The 18,020-nt window shown below is 38.6% G+C and overlaps 1 long non-coding RNA gene across 3 annotated transcripts; it reads left to right on the top strand.

Annotated features, from left to right (window-relative positions):
* The first annotated feature begins 29 nt into the window (after positions 1-29).
* Positions 30-15,669, top strand: LOC135278484 (uncharacterized). Of its 3 annotated transcripts, none has more exons than XR_010345987.1 (3): positions 30-230; positions 790-1,847; positions 15,628-15,669. It is a non-coding gene; the product is annotated as an uncharacterized LOC135278484 (long non-coding RNA). The 3 variants fall into 3 exon arrangements; XR_010345985.1 differs by lacking the exon at positions 15,628-15,669 and adding an exon at positions 3,516-6,303; XR_010345984.1 differs by lacking the exon at positions 15,628-15,669 and adding an exon at positions 2,073-6,303 and having other exon boundaries at positions 790-1,974.
* The last annotated feature ends 2,351 nt before the right edge of the window (positions 15,670-18,020 follow it).

Genomic DNA, 18,020 nt, shown 5'->3' with positions numbered 1-18,020 from the left:
CGCCCACCGCGCTGCGCCCGCCCCGCCGCCCTTCGGCGCAGCAGCAGCGCTGCCGGACCGGCACGGGGGCAGCGCTCAGGCGCTGGGTTATTCCTGGGTGGAATTGTCCAGTCTCCCTGTACTCGGCACCCGTCAGGCCGCACCTCGAAGCCTGTGTTCGGTTCTGAGGCCCTCAGTCTAGGAAGGACACTGGGGTGCTGGAGCCAGTCCAGAGAAGGGCAGCAGAGCTGGTGAGGGGTCTGGAGCACCAGTGAGGGGCGGCTGAGGGAGGTGGGGTTGTTTATCCTGGAGAAAAGGAGGCTCCTTATCGCTCTCCGTCTGAAAGAAGGATGTAGCCAGGTGGGGATCGGCCTCTTCTCTCCATTAACGGGTGACAGGACAAGAGGAATTAGCCTCAAGCTGTGCTGGAGGAGATTTAGGCTGAACATCAGGAGGAATTTCTTCAGGGTGATCAAACATTGGAATGGGCTTCCCGGGGTGGTGATGGCTATCAGGATTCCTGGGGATGTTTAAGAAAAGATGGTACTTAGTGCTGTGCTATAGCTGATTTGGTGGTGTTCGGTCATAGGTTAGATTTGATGATCTCAGAGGTCTTCTCCAACCTAACTGATGATAGACCTCTGTGACTGGTTCTAGCGGTGATTTTATGGAGTAGTTTTAGTGGTATTACTGACAGCGGGGGCAAGTTTTCTGCCTCCTGACAAAAAAAAAAAAAACGAAACAAAAAAAACCCACCAAACCAAAACAAAAAAAAATTAATTTAGTGGTATGATTGTGTTTTTCTTCCAGAATAAGAACTATAAAGAATATCTATCTAGCTGTATACTGATGCCAACAGAGTTCTGCAGGTGGAGAAGACTTTGGATCTGTTAAGCACATCTAGCACTGACCTCATCTGGACATAAATCTTGGCATATAAAAAAAAACCTAAAATGTTGAGAATGCTTTAAAAAGAAACAGATTTGTAGAGAGTATATCAACTATATTAATTTGTGAAGGTTGTAATCATAATAAATCTAAGATTCAGACTAGGCCTGGTCTTTTTTTGCTCAGAGGTTATAGAATGGTTTGGGTTGAAAGAGACCTTAAAGATAATGTAGTTCTATCTGCTCTTCCGTGAGCAGAGACAACTTTCACTAGTCCAGGTTGCTCAGAGCCCCTTCGAAACCTGGGCTTGAACACTTCCAGGAACTGAGCATGCACAACTTCTCTGGGCAACCTGTTCCAGTGCCAGGACTGAGAGAAAATGGATCCTTCATCTTGGTTCCCCTGTCTCCTTGACTGCAGCTCTCTGTACCATAGGTGTTCAGAGGAGATCTCTAGGTGGGCAGATTGCCCTCTCTCTGACCTGAGGTTAGACTTTCAGAAAAGAGAGTACAAAACATCAAGAGCTGTGGTTCACGTATGCTTTCAGACTCCAGCATTTCAAAACCAAATGAAAGCCTAAATGCTTTAGATATCCACCAGAGCTGGTTCTTGTAGCTGCTAGTGATCAGCAGCAAGAGACAATGCCCATGACACCATCTGGGTCCTTGGTTTGGAAGGGAGAGGGATCTGCAGGCACTGAAGCTGAAGCCAAGGTCTCTCTTCAGGTGAAGATGAGAGATGAACCATCCTGTGATTTTGTGAAGGATGTTCTTCTTGTTCAATTTGTGTCACAATGACTATTACCTATTAAGGTTAGTATCTTCCTAAAGGAGAGCAGAGACAGCACAACAAAAACCAGTCACTGCCTGAATGCCTTCTTTTTAGACCACATGGAGACAAAATTTGCATGCCTCTAAGTAACAAGAGTTCTGAGACTCTCAAGGGAAGAGGCACTTCTAAAGCCTTTGGCCCAAAGTGAAGTAAGTTGCCTGGGCTGGGATATTTGCTGCCCATACTTCAGGTTGGGAGAAAATCTGGTGGAAAAGGCAGAACTCCTTGAGCAGGGATCTCCCAGGGGAAGACAGGCCTGGGATTTGAGATGCTGTGGTAAGTTGTCCTCTGGTAACCATGGCTGTGCTAGCTCAGGAGGTTACTGCTGTCCTGCTCTCATCCCTGCTGATATGGGTTATCTGGACTGTTCATAGGCTGGCAAACCCCCTACTGTTTAAAGTGATTGATTATCTTCCATGGAATGGAGCAGGAAGACAGACCAGTCAATCTGAGTGGGTGACTAGCAGCAGCTGGTGGCAGTAACTTCATCAGCACTGCAGGGACAGCCAGAAGAAGACACAGAGCTACCCCTTAAGTGCTAAATAGCTGCTGTGTGCTTCTTGTACATGCTTGTGTCAGTGAGGATGACACCACGACTGTATATCAGCTTCAGGGACACACTAGCCAGGCTGTGAAAGTATACAAAAAGGAAGAGTTGCAGAAGCCTCAGTTCAGATGCTACACAACTACCATTGGGGTACAGGCAGCATGGCCTTCAGCCTCAGCACATGGGAGGCTGGCAGAGATGGGCTCCCAAGTCTTACTCTTCTTGTAGGATTTCAGCAAAACAAGGCCTTATGCATCAGTTTCTCAATCTTTAAAAAGGGAGCAGGTTTTAATCACCAAATAAGGCTGTTTGGAAGTTTAATTACTGCAGGTAAAGAAGGTTATGTCTTTTGAAGGCAGGTGTTAAACAAAAGCAAAGATTTATTACTAATGCAACATGATAGATCCATTTGAACTTTCTTCAGGAGACTGCAGTATTTATTGATTAGTAGCTTTGGCAGGGGGAGAAATTGTGCAGCTGACTTCAGGGAAGTAAACTACAGGAAGGTGTTTGTGAAGGCATTCATGCTCTCGTTAACATTATTGTAAATCTTGATCCTTTAATAAAGCTGTGACCTTGGAGCTGACAACTGGTGCACTGTGGAGCAATATAGAGCATGGCACAAGCCTTGTAAATCTTATGTAGTTTTTGCCATTCACATAAACAACATGTAAAGAGAAATCAGGCAGCTGAAGTTTATGAAACACATTTATTTGAAGGAGAGCATTTTAAATCAGACTTTTTAGATGAAATGAAACCAATGGCCCTTCCAACTTTTTATTCCTTGTGATAAAATGTGTTTGTGAAATGAAATCTCAACAGTGAAAACTTTTAGAACTGCTTGTAAACTACTGTTTGCAGGGGTAAACTGACACTCAAAAAGCACATTTTAGATCACCTTGCACAACTATTGTACAACTTTATAGAAATACTTTTGTACAACTATTATTCTGTTGCTTTCTTGACAATGCTGGTGCAAGAACAGCCCAACTACTTGCCAATATGAAAAATGCAGAGATTTGTTCTGTGGGAGCAGTCAAAGATGGATGTGAGCAGAAGGGGAAAGAGACAAAGCTGTGTAACTGCAGAGAGGTTTAAAGGTGCCATGTGCAAGGGGAAGGACATCTTTTTTGCTCTTGCCAGGTGTATCTGCAAACACTAGCAGCCACAGACAAAACTAAGGACAACACTCCTACAGCTTATTTCATACAAGTAAAAAGTTTTTTGGATGTCCAGGAAACAATAAATCAACTTTTTCCCTGTGTTTTAGGTTACTGTGCTCTGGCAAACTAGATGTGTTTTTAGTTACACAAATCTTCCCACCATATCAAGCAACACCTTTGGAACAACACTGGCCATCTTTCTGGCTGAGGAGTTTTCTTTTGCGAGGGCAGTTTTCAAGAGAAAATGAAAGCAACTTTCCTAGGCACATGACACATTGAACCATTCTTTTCCCAAAAAGGAGCCATTTTCTGATTCCAAAACCTTAAGTGTAGAGGGCAGTTTCCTTGTTAATATGTTACCAGGTAAGTAAAGCTGCTCTAATCACTGTATATGCTTCAATGAATGAACGTGAATTTAAATTTTTTACAGATCAAATGCGTCTTTGAAAGATACTATGCTATACTGTACATGTAAAAAAATGGACATGCTTTTTTAAACTTACACAGTAAGAATGGAGGTTAGTTAAAAGATTCCATTCTCTTGAACAGAGTTCAATTTTTTCTTATTATAAATAGAATATTCGCTTCTTGCTATCCTTTCAAAATAGCTTTCCTTTAACCAACTTTGCTTATTTTAAGTCTCATCTTGCACTGTAAATGGAAACTTATGTGCAGCCCTTGGCAGTGGGTAGCACACACAGCGCTGTTTAGAGGGGGGATTTGTTCCAGTTTGTTTGGTCCTGTTGCATCTGAAATGCTGCTGTTTGTCATCTACCTCCAGCATGGCATTGTCATCCTCAATACACACAAGATTGGCCTGCTCCTGGAATGGAGCTGCAGACAAATAGGAGAGGCTGCTGTAAAAGGCAGTGTGCCTGTATACTGTACACATTAAAGCATTAGCTCATATAAAGGTGCAGACTGCATAAACTCTGTGTGAATGTTTCCTTTAATTTATTTGGGGTTCTGTCTCTTAGATGATCGTGGTTAAAGTGGTGAAAACTAAGCTGCAGTGTTAAAGGGAACAGAGTGTGTTCCCACCCACTGTGAGAAATGGGAGTGCTGGTTGATTTGTCTACAGGTCCTTGAGTCTGTAACCTCTCTAAAACACCTCTTCTGTGAAATGTGAGAGTCAGAGTCTAAAATGCCATGGCAAATAATCATCAGAGAAGTAAATTATGTTTATCAAGATCCAAGTCTACACCCTGTTGACCTCAAACCTACAAATGGTGTCAGTAAGACCCCACAGCTTCCCTCCATGGGGATTCAGAATTAAGCCATTTATGTGAAATTATCAAAACTTAGAAAAAAAAATTAACCCTCCCACCATGACAGAGTCCTATATAAGACCACATAAGCTGTTTTCAAATTATAACTTCAAAACCCAGACAAGAAGTTATAATACATACTTCCCATTTCTACACATGGGAAGTAGAAATGGCACATGCTGGATTTAAAATCAGGCAAGTCACTGAACAATGCTCTTTGACCTGGCTGTAAGTAACTGTTTGTTGTAACCATAATAAGACTTACTACACATTTTCAGTGGTCCAATGAGCACTCACAATGACAGGAGTGCCTCAATTTTAAATATTATGTGCATACCTGCTTGTCTAAGAGAGATGTGGAGGGGGAAAAAATATAGCTACATTTGTCCTCTGCTGTCAAAATCAATTAAACAATTAATACACTTTCTCTATTATTTCCTATCAGCAATGGTTGCTAGAATTAATCAGTTTAATGTGGAAATTCAGTAAAATAATATGCTTATGTACATTACTGCTGCTGTCCCTTCTGATCTGTGGTGCATGAGACATGGCCCGTTAGCTCACCCTCATCAACTTTGCTTGGGCAATAAGGAAAAGAAGATCTGGGAATAAGAAGTACTACGTTTTTAGTGGATACTGAGTACGTGATACATTTTTGTTACTACAAACTATAAAAGAATTATTGAGATTGCTTTGGCCAGACATCGTAAGGATCCTTCTTTTGCCAGACTGCAGCACGGGTGTGTAACAGGCACCTGATGTATGTTATGCTGGCAAGAGGTCAGCCTTGCTAATGGATGCTGCACAGTTCTCTGCCAGCATGTCAGGATATCGATCCAGAAAAGCACTCAACTTATGTTATGGTTATCCATGACCTTAGGGAAGAACAGATGAAAATACTGATCACTACCACTACAGGCATTTTCTGAAAGCATAATTTAATCGCTGTGATATTCTTGGAGCAGGCGTGACCAAACTATCAATTCTCAGGAGTGCTCATTGAGTATTGACACCTCTTAGCAGAGGACTCCTACTCATTTTTCAGTACAGAGCATGGTCCTTTTGCATGGTGGAGACAATTTTTCAGCTCAGTGTAATTTTCAAATGTATGTGGACAAATGTTCAAGTTTTTCTGTGCATCAGAACAGTAACCAAAAAGGAGATAAATCTGTCTTCAGCAACCTGAATAGCATGTCATTTAGGAAATTACACAGCAAAGAGTATAGGGACTTAAAACTCATAAATAAAAACATTTAAATAATTATATCAAAATTGTTCCTTATCATTAATGAGCAAAACTACAGGCCATTGAATTTCAAGATGTGAGTAATTTTAGAATGGCTAAACACTTAATCAAATTCTCTAATGTGTCCTGCTCTGAAAGAGAATGAAAGGAACAGAGAATTTGAACTTTTGACATACAATACACACATTTTAAAATATATATATTCTTTCTATATGCTATATATTAATAGTAAGAGCTGCCAATCTTCATAATTCAGAACTATTTCTAAAGAACAAATTCTTAGGAGGTGTTCAATTACATTTAAATTATGATCAGTCTTATTCAACATTTTCAAGGAGTTTTATTTGAAAGTAAACATAATTCTCCCCCAAGAAAAACAGCAAATCTTATCAATATATGGCTGTTTCTAGAAAGCAGGTCATGTGGAGCTAAAGTCTATCAAACTACTAAATGCCAGTAAAATGTATTGTTTTGTAGCCATACACAAAAATTAGCATCCATCTTAAGTACTATTCCAGTATTATAATTTAAAAATATTTGTAAAGGATTCATGTTGAATTACATGAAACAGTAACAATTCCAACTAAAACAAAATAGAACAAAATCAACAAAGAATTCTTCTACCAAACTGAATTCACTATGTTGGGATAACAAATTTAAATGTTCTTTTAAAAAGTCTTCAACACTGAGGTCTACCTTATTACAGCAAGTCCAAGCTTCTGTGTAGGTCTGTATTTTTCTACATATTTTTCCTAAGTTCTTAAATGAAGTATTACTTTACTCAGACATACCTAAGCAGTGAGAAGCAGCACTTGTTATGGTTTATACCATGACTCATTCATGCTAAATCATTACTCAATATATTCTAGTTCAAACCTTATTACAACATTGTGGCTATACCTAGGGAAGAATCTCCTTTGACTACTGGCTCAGTTCCTCAAGCATTGTATTACTGGGTCAGTATTGCACTAATATGTTATATAATAATAACATTCAGGTTATAAAAATAAAGTCCATTTGGGTGAAATAATTATTAGTTTGTGGTGAATTTATTTGTCCATTATATTGGCTCTTAATATTTTTGAATTAAACCTGGAAGGCAAAAGGGAAAAAAATTTAGTTTGGGGAGGGGGATCCTCCCAGATCACATCTGGCTTGTTTTTTGTGATGAAAATCTAGACCAACTGCACTAAAAGCAAAAAATATTCCAATGTGAGGGCCTGATTCTGACCTCAATAGTCTTCAGCCAAACTTTCTTGCAGATTCATTAAGGATAAGTGGAGTTTGATAGTGCTGCTGCTACTGGCTGTCTGATTTCCATGAACTCAGAATCTCCATATAACAGTGAAGTACTATACTTCTGGTATTGCACAATCCTGAGGTATTTTTTATGCCCTTTATCTGGTCAAAGTCAATGTAGTGGGTCAAGAAGATTCAGCTCCTGTAGGTTTAGGTCTGAGATTAAGATTTACAATGGCACTGGCAGAATGTTTTAGAGGTCTTTTAGATATCAGCTTGATGAATTCAAAAAACTTATTCTTCCATCATTATGCTGGTGGAATTTCTGTTTATACAGAAATGTTTATATATGTCATTAAAAAGGTGGAATTTCTGTTTATACAGACATGTTTATACATGTCATTAAAAAGAGATCTTAATAGTATTAGTTCTCATGCATGGATACATCTCTGGAATTGTTTAGCAGTTAGTGTTCAAGGCTGCAAACCCATATTTTGCATTCTGTTCAGTTTCGGTATGTACTTTCTGTCTTGGCCATATCAGTGGCTGGAATTCCTGCAGAAGGAAGATAAGTGCAACAGTAAGGACACATCCATGCCATATTATTTAGACCTGCAGAAATACAGAAATGACAGAATCTCTACATAGAAAGAAACAAAACCAAATGCTTTAAAATAGGCATTTTCAATAAGGCAGGGTGTATAAAAAAGAAAAAAACATTTTGCACCACATGACATCCCTGGTGTAACATGCAGGATATTTGTTCTTCTTAGAATATGTTGTTAAGATTGTGCTAATTGGTCCTGCAGCCCTGTTTGCATCAAGCAGAGAGCTGAAAACAGACAAGCTGAGCCTCCTGGTAGCACCAAAATCACAATGAGTGTGAGGATTCACTGAGAGCAGAAGTGAGGATCTCATTCCCCATGGGCCAGGCAAAGCCTACAGTCAGTGATTTGAAAACCTAACATCACAGCGAAGATTATTTCATTTTCTTAGGGTTGCTGCTGGACAATGTCACAAGTATGCACATTAACAGCTTACTTAAAGCCTTCCTGAGCCCAGAAACAGAAGAATACTTCATGCTGCTCCTGTAAGAGACAACCATTTTGGGGCTGTCCTGTGCAGAGCCAGGAGCTGGACTCCATGATCCTGGGGGTCCCTTTAAACTCAGGATATTTTATGATGCTATAAACTATCCACGTTGTTGAGACAAGGCAATTTCTCCACATGGTGAAGTCAGGAGATGGATTGTTACACTGCCGTGTTTTAGGCAGCAGTTGAAGGGGAAGCTTTGGGCTGTTTTGTGGCAAGTTGTTCCTTGATTTAGCCATCTCGGGGTCTGGCTTGGGAAAAGGCACACCTACCTCTGGGAGTATTTTAGCCACATCTCTGGTTTTAGGAATAACAGCAGATTGAATTAGTGCTCACTGCAGCTACTTTTGAAAGCTTTTTTCAGCTTTTGTAAAATTTGTCAGATATGAGAGATAAGTTTTGGTGAATTTTCTTGCAGAGAAGTAGAAAAAATATTGCTGCCCTTTAAGTGTCTGAGCACTATTGAAAACTCCTGGTCCTAATGGGAGAGGAAAAGGCCTTCCTTTACACTTGCTTACTGTTTTCTGTCTTGTCGAGATAGGGATCTGAAACTCTAAATAACAGCCTGGGGCTGCATGGAAGGACGAAAGAAAGGATGCACACTGACTGACTCTCTGACAGCCCCTCTGGCTTTGGAGGAGCTAGAGGAAGCTGTTGTACCAGACTGCAACTTTCAGTGTATTACAGACTTTTCCTCAGATACTTCTACTAAGTTGGCCATTTTAGAGCAAATCCACCTGTTTCCCCCGTTGCTAAAATGCTAATCTTTGCACCAGAGCTGCTAAGGCAGGAGTCCACCTTGCTCCCACCAGCTCTGCAATGTAGAAGGCAGCTCCGGCAGGGAGTGGGGTTGGATACTGAGGCAAAACCTCAGACCACTGTAAAACAACCTGCCAAGCTTGCCAGAGCACTCTGCAACAGCATTTCTAACATACTTAACAGCCTGTGATCGATCTAGGGAGTATTGCAGATGAAATCTCTTCTTCGGAAGCCGCCATCATCTATAGCTCCATGGAGCCATATAAAATACAATCAAAGCCGAAGTCACACAAAAGGTGGTATTTTGCAGTTATTTCACAGAAGTATAAATGATTGCACAAGGTGCAAATAGGGTACAGCAGAGACCCACATGCTCCCTGTCCAAGGATAAACTCTGAATTGTTACACACTGTTTGCCTGCAGGCAGGTTTTAACTTAGATCATTCTTGTACTTTAGACAGGGTTGAAAAGGTTTCTTTGTTTCCCTCAGGAACAGATGAATCTTCTATAAATAACCCTGTACAAGGTTCACAAATGCTGTCTGAGAGCTTTCCCCTTTTAATGTAACAGAATATAAAATCAGATTACCCTTTGCCAATTTGTTCACCCTCCCTCTAAAACTGTCAGTAGCAGGAAAAAAAGTTGATATAAAGAATATAAGGATTGGTGAAGAACAACTGCACTCATGCATTATATGCAAATGGTCTTATGCTGTTAGCCAGTGATTTCTTCACTTGACTATAAAAACAATTTGCAAAAAGTTCAGGTTCAACCACAAAACCCCCCTCTACCCTCAACCCAATTTATCATTTTGTTAGCTCAGACTGCATCTAAACACATAAAACAAACAAACAAAATTTAACACAGTGCAGATAGATTAAATAAAACCTAAGTATCTCAGGATATTGACTCTGAACACTGCTTAAGCCCTACATTTTTTCCCTTCCTGCCTAGCCTCCAAACAATTGCCATGAGTCTCTAGCCAGAGGCCGCCTAACACCTCCCAAATCCCACAAAAGCTAATACATTAGTTCATCTAGGAGATGCTGAGGCTGCTCTAAACAGTTGCACTTTTAGACATGCATGCATATATTTGTGTGTCTCAGCTCAGGAGCACCTAATTGTCCATAATCTGTGACCTGGCATAAACAGTGAAAACAAGCCCCTCTGGATGAATAGCGGAAAAGGCTCAAGTGCTTAGCCGGATCACTGATGGGAAGGAACACTGCAAAGCTGACTTAGCTTCGGAGGCCAGTGAGTGATTCTGGAAACAAGGGGACTCAGAAACATGCAAGGAAACCTTTCATCCTTTTTACTCATTTTTCTGCCCCCGGAATTACTCCTGAACACTTGCTTAAGTGACACTTCTGCCTGCCATGAGGAGCAGAAGGAAGGAGGTCTGTGCCAAGTGCCAGGCTGGGAAAGGGAGCAACTGTTGAGGACAGATGTAATTGAAAAGGCATTTAAAATACTGGTAGGCAGAGGTAGGTTATCTCAAAGCAGATGATTCAGTCATCAATTACTTTTAAAAACACATTTCCATTAGCACTGGAGATGCTGTTTTCTTAGGTGTGGGCAGCTGTGGCCCACATTCCTTGTGCTGGCATGACAGAGCATCAACTACCTCTGTCAAAGAAAATAGGGAAAGACTTAATGGCTAAATGTTAAAAACAATGACCACAGATATTTCAGAGAAATGTATGTTGCTCTCTTTATAAAGGTTATGAAGGATTCTAATTTTTATCTGTTTTCAGCCTGTTATTTCTTTACTCAGTACTCTTATGATAGCTGTGATGAGGATGTCTGTGGCAAATGACAAGATAGGGCTGCAAAAGATATGAGACATGTCCTTGTGTTGGCTAACAGACACAAATGTAGGTTAATTTTAGTAGGAAGTTAAGGTGCTCAAGGAGTGCTGAGCTGTGGAAACAAAGCTGTGATTTTTCTTGTCATATTCTCTCACATCATTCATCCCTGTGCATCAAGCTTCTCTGCCAACAGTGGAAATGAATGCTGAAGCCAAGCGAAAATCATGGAGTTGAACACGTACAAACATCGCACAGTCACCTTAATGCAGCTGTCAAAGCAATCTACCAAAGCAACTGTTGGGTTGGTTTTGGTGGTAATGAAGAAAAAAAAAGGCAGATTCCTTCTAGGTATCCTTAGGCATTTGAACACTCAAAGAACAAAGTAGTGTTCTACTTATTTCTGGAGGTACTGGGAAATATATGATACATTCAGTAATGCATATAAGTATTTTGGGATCTGTCTAGGTTCTTCTCATTTGGCTAAAAACTGCATCTGCCTTATTAAAAAAAGTTGGAAAAGGTTGCAATATCTTTTGGGCATTGTCTTTTTTATCATGACAGAATATTATTGTTTCTTTATTATTGAGAAAATTTGAATATAGAATAATAAAAAACTAATATCTGGCAATTTATGAATATATTTTCCAGTATCCAATGTATTTTCCACAGCTTGATATTTTTACAGAAGTGAAGTCAAGTATGACCCACTTTTGAGTAAGAAATAAAATGGGAAATGCAGTAGACTTGGCACCTCCAAGATTAAAGCATCAACATGTTCAGTTATCTTTCACTTTGCATCTGGCCTGCAGTAAAACTAGTAATCTCCTGTCAAAGTGATTTTCTTGGAAATTTCCATCACAGATTTGGTTTTGGAGAAGTTATCAGCATTTTCTGGGCCCAAACTCTGCAGTGATTATTATCTCATATAAACAGCCTTTACAGTCATGTTATTAACTTGCTAAATCAAACATGTAATGACAGCAGAAGGACAGGAAATCCTGTCCTATTTACTCCTATGCTATCCCCCAATGAATAATAAATGGAGATCTAAGAATTGTATGTCATCTTAGGTAAAACCCACAAAAAACAGGATAGCAGCATGCATTGTTATAGAAACTGCAACAAAGTATGTTCCAGCACATGTGCAATCTTGTCAGTCAGAATCAAGTCAATGAATTTCCTCTGACAGCTACTGGTTTCTTTTAGTGTCCAATAAATCAGGAGGGAAATAGTAATACCATGCCACAGGCTGGACTCTAATTTTGTCTATTAGTGCATTACATTTGGTGTCACTTGGTTAAGATTTAGATCTGAATTAGACCCAAATTCAATTTCTTTGCATATGACAGCATTAATAATCTAATGTGATAAAAGGTCATTAGCCACTCTAAGATAATTAAGTGCTAGGATTATTAAAAAAATCAATCAGGGACTAAATCTGTAGGGTTTTTCTTCTGGTAAATCACACATGCATTTAAAATCTGACTTAATGTAAGAATGAATAATATATGGAAAGCATTAAATCAGGAAGGTTAAAAGTAAAGAGCTTTTTTTTTAAAAAAAAAAAAAAGCAAACCAACAAACCAAACTTAAAATACCCAGCAAATAAGCCCTTAAGTGCCTGTCAATAATATGTGAAAACAGAAATGGCATTCTCATTGTTGATGCGAAGAATGGAAGTCTCATGAAGACAGTGGTAAAACTGCGTTACAGATTTCAGGGATTACTGATGATATTTTTCCAGTAGTCAATAGATGGCACACATGGAAATCTGATTGTGGTGGGAAGGGCTGGAATGAGCACCAGGCTGAAAGTTTGTGGTGGCCTGAAGACAGACACGATGCTCACAACCAATTACATCAAATGAGGTCACAGGGAGAACAGGCTCAGCCAAGCTCTGTTACATGTGCATGTGTTTACAGCTGAGTAGGCATTTACAGAAGTGTTTGCATTTAATGTGGATACACACATACAAATAAATTCTATGTAAGCCTGATTTTAAGTTTCCTAGAAAAAAAATAGTTAAGAAATAAGGAAAACTGAGACTGTATTAGATGAGAAAATTAATGAAAGATGAGTATTAATGAAAATTGGGATGTGTATCAGAAGACTTCATTACATGGTGTTAAGCAGTATTTTAAATATTAAAATGAACTATTTTATTTAAAACCATTTCTGGAAAAGGAATGAAAGACAATAGTTAGAAGTAGATAGCAAACATAAATATGTCAATAAAAATTACTGCACAAATCCAAAGAAACTTCAAGCCTGGTAAAATGAGGGACAACAGAAGAAAATCTAAAGTAGAAATAAGAGAAGGTAAAACTGCAGGTAAGATTTGGTGCTAGATTTATAGGAGAGTGCTAATGTTAGCACTCTGCATTTGACAAGGAGCGAAAGGATGTATTTACATCTGATCAGCGTACTGGATAATTTGCCAAAATGCAAATGTAAGTTCTAAACTGCATTAATAAAAATTATTTAAAAAAATAAATATTCTAAAAGGAAGGAAAAGAAAAAACTTGCATACAACAACCCCAGATGAACTGGCTGAAGAGTCTTCTGTCTTGCTGTTAATCATTGTTAATAATTCTGACCGTGCAATGGAAGTCCTCCAATGCCGGACTCAAACAACATGTTTGACCCCATCAGTTATAAAATGTAAAATATGAAGCACTATCAATATATTGATGCTCACTAATTTGGTTTTAGAAACAGAACTTGGCAACCTCAATTCAGGTTGTACTCCGATGAACTTCAATTATAATTGAGTTTTGTAACTATGCTGATGTAATACACTTCTGTAAGGTATTTAACTTAGTCTTTCATGGCCTTCAAACTAATATAAAATAACATTATATAATATAAATGAGATACTTGGGAAACAATAAATGCTGTATGGCAGGTCTTGCAAAGTAGCATCAAAAGCATACATACTTGACCTTACCATAGGTAATATTTTTGTAGACATTTTGGAAACAAATACACAATCACCAAGTGACTGTATTTGCAGATGCTGGAAGCAGAGATGAAAAGATAAATCATGATGGCAATGTAGATTGCACAGCACAATCTGCATTCCAGGATAAATTGGACCCATTCAGAGAAAGCAGATCCTAAAATGTCAAGTGCAATCTCATATATCCAGAGGGAAAAAAAAAAAAGGGTGCTATATTTCTGGAAGATTAACTAGTACCTGAACACAACCTGGCAGCAGGTTGGAGAAGCAGCTTGCACTTCCCTGGTAGCTCTGCTATCAAAGAAGCCAAATTACTTCTGATGGGAAAAACAACAGTATAAACTGAAAAATAGGATCCTTATTGCATTGGATTCACTGCTCTTAAATGAAGAGCAAGTGAAAGAAACTCTGCTAGTGCAACTTGACTAATTTTTTTTCTTGTCCAAGGCATAGCATACATCAGATAACCTGTGCCCACAGAAAATCTGCACAACCACAGGGGGATAACGGAAGGGGATGAGAAACAGGACAGCGTTTCCAAGCAGAGGGTCTGGGATACATTCTTCTGGTGTAACCTGAGCATGCATATAATGAACACTGCTGTTAAACCACAGGGCATTTTCCCACCCACACAGAAGCTATGGGTTTACCGTTGAGGATACATGTTGAAGCACAACAAGGGATGTTTGTTGATTGACCTGAAAAGAGCACACCAAGTTGCCTTTCCTCTTTGTTCCCTTGTCCTAGTTGAAAATGCTAAGATTGTAGAGGATTTCCTCATATGAATTTCCTGTCATTTATTCAAGTCAGAAAGAGGCAAGGATTTCCTACTCCCAAAAAGGAGACATTACACCATGCACGTATGTCAGGCAGCAGTGCTTCTGCTTTGAAATGTGAATTTTAATTTCAGTGAGCTTATTTACATCACGACCCTTCATCTATTTACCTGATTTTAATGACACTATTATATGAGAAAGTAATCTGTGATGATTATGTTATTTGGTGTAACTTTCTAAAATCTTAATGTCTTAACCTTTGTTAGAGTGAGTCATACAATTAAGTAATTGGGTAAGGTCAATTGAAGTAGACACATGGTGCCTGGTGACAGCATGTGTTGACATGAAGCTGGTTTTATAAAATCATGGTGTACTTTCTAGCTTCTGCTTGTACCTTGAGAAACTATAGTTCCCCCAGGGAAAACCCTTGTGAATAAGAAAAGATGTCGGAAAAGATAAGCTGTGAAAGTACTGATCTCTTTAATGACTAGGATTTTAAGAGAAGGTTTTAAATCCTTTTGTTAATTTATAAAATCATGTCTTTGATGGCAAAGTGCCAATGCAGTGCCCAAAATTTTTTTTGCATCAACATTTAGGAAAACTTTTGAAAATTCCTTCAATATTTTGATTTCCCCATTCCTCGTATTTGCCTCAAGCTCTGATCCTATCTGTATCATTGACCACCCCACTTCAGTCACAAGGACCTTCCCTCCTGCCTGTCCTTCACTTACCCCCAGAGTACTGCTCTGTCATCCTCATCTGAGTCCAATGCTTTTTCCTTGCAGTATTGTTCTTCCAAGTCCAGCTTTCTTTATCTGTGTATTTTTTTCTCCCACCCATGTTTCTTTGCAAGTTAGTAACCCATGCCTGCTGGCTTTGCTTTCTAGATTTGTCTATTGTTTTGCCATGTAGTATTTATTGCCTGACCAGTGGGTGAAAGCATTCACTGCTTTCCTGATCAATTTGAAGTAGAAATTATTTGCAATGAGTAAATTATTTTCCTCCATGCAAGAATGATGCTTGTCTGAATGTTCAATTTTTCTGTGTATCTTCCCTGCAATTTTCTCTGCAGAAATTTTTCCTGGGAAGGAACCAGCAAGCCTGAGCTGGTGCCTAGCTGGGGAATCTGGACAGATTGATTGATTCACCAGGCTGGACTTTTGGAAAGTGAACCAAGTGAGTGAAAAGAGGCCCTGGGGAATCATGAATAGGAGGGAAAGGGGAAGAAAGCTGTGACAAAAACTTCAAATTGCCTTAGAAGGGCATAGCCACAGCGACCACACTCAGATTAGTGACATTACACCTCTTTGCCAGGCTCAGCTCAGGAGCATAAGATGACTTTGATGAAATATAGTAGGTGTAGAACTAACAGTTAATTCCTGTGCCTCAAGAAATGACCTCATTTATTTTTTTTCCCCCTTAAACTGGAACAAGAGTTGAAATTTTGAAATCTCCTACCAGCTGGCATTTTGGGGGTAGAAAAAGTCAGGAATGTGAAATACCTTAAACAGAATTACTAAATGCAAAAATTTAAGCAGGCTGTTTAGAAGTGGTTGGAAAGTTTGGATTTTACCTTGCCGTATCTGGTACAGGACACGAGACATGGAACAAAAAGTGATTATATCCTCTGGTCAGGGCTTTCTAATTTGGGAACCAGTATTGTCATTTCTAATTTGGGAACCAGTATTGACTGAATCTATCGCACTCCTTTCCTTCCTCCATTTTCCTTCCTTCCCAAACAGCAAAAATATAATTATGCATTCAATTCTAGTTCTCAGGAGGGAGGATGGTTCTCTCATGTGTTTGCATTATGCTGTCTGGAAGCTGATGGAGTGGTGTGCTCTGATTTTTTATCCAATTTGACCCTCATCTCTACCTAAGCTGAGGCCTATATCCTTACAAGAATATAGGTGCAATCATGTCTTGCACACTAAATCCAGTGGCTCCTGATAATTCAGATCAGAATTCATTCCTTTGTTCTTTAAATGATAATGCAGCAATTAAGATGTTGAATAATATCATAGACTAAAATACACATGATGGCTGCTAAGATAAATAGTATTTATTTTTAATGCTGATCTTATTCAACAAGCATTACGGTTGAAAGATATATTAAAATGAGAAAACCTTATAGATTTTAGAGGCTATTTGGACAGTTTCATATTTCCCTAAATAAAAAGAATATGTAACTTAATGTTTCCCAAGAGCATTTTTGATAATGCCATTAGTAAAAAGATTATAAATCTTTTGAGCAGCATTTCTTGTTTGCTTTTCCTCTTCAATTACTTTTTTTTTTTTTGTCAAAAATAATAATTTACAGTGACAGAGAGTCTAAACAATGCACTTTCTGGGAATACAGCAAATTCTATTAACTAGAACCCAAATAACAAATTATTTGTTTGGAAACATTACTTCTCACATCTTTAAGCATATAATAAAGACAGTTTTAAAAATTTCTGTCAATTTCTGTCAAATCCCCCTGTGATGGGACAGATGAATCTCATCTACTTGACTATTGCAACTGGTAAATTCTGTCAAGCCCTTCTATGCCTACCTATTGTTTCCAATGCACTGAAATACATTTTGCAGTGAAAATCTGAACTGCTGATTCAAAGACTAAATTTTTTTTAAATTACAAGGAAAAGTTTGTTTAGACTTTTTCATTTGTTGATCTCTTAAACGTAGTAAAAGAAGTATGTTTGTAGAAGGATAGAGAGGTGATTCTAATCATAGGAAAGACAGGAAATCTCAAACTGATTGTATCCCCTGGAGTAATATCTGGTGAACAATGGAAAACTGATATTATCATCTCACAGCATTTTATTATTATTTTATGACTTTACGCTGCATAGGACTGTATTTATGTATCGAAAAACCTCAGAAAAAATACTCTTTGTGAACTAGGAAAATACTGATTTCTAGGTGAGAATCTACTGTTTGGTTCATTTTCACCTTCTGTCTCCAATAGTAATTACTTAAATATGTTGAACATAGAAGAGAAAATCTGGTTGGATACAACAATAATGTGCCACGACTCTGTTTTAAGGAAGAAAGATAAGAAAAAATGTAGTATTAAGATGCCTTGGTAAATTCCTCTGCATAAAGGACATTGCCATTTGACTTTAAAAAAATTATATGGATTCACCTCAGGTGAACATATGTAGTTTACTCATGAAATCACATATCCACCTGTTTTCCACATTCCCAGCTGTCATTTCTCTAATTATTGCTCCAGTGAGGGTTTTTTCCCTTTTATTGCTTAAATTTAACATCACTCTGATAGCTAAGCTCAGTGAAAGCAGAGAGGAATCTGAGGAACTGGATTTAATTAGTCTGTTTTTATTCATACTTTCAGTTATTTGTCTACATTGATGTGTATGCATACTGTAACCAGTGCTTGCCTCCCATCCACTAAAATGCACCTGCTTGCTTTGGATCACCTAAAAATCAAAGCTGCACACTATA

Source organism: Passer domesticus, chromosome 1 (assembly GCF_036417665.1).
Source record: "Passer domesticus isolate bPasDom1 chromosome 1, bPasDom1.hap1, whole genome shotgun sequence".
Classification (NCBI taxonomy): domain Eukaryota; kingdom Metazoa; phylum Chordata; class Aves; order Passeriformes; family Passeridae; genus Passer; species Passer domesticus.
The sequence above is the reverse complement of the archived record's forward strand: the minus strand, read 5'-3'. Positions and strand labels throughout refer to the sequence as shown.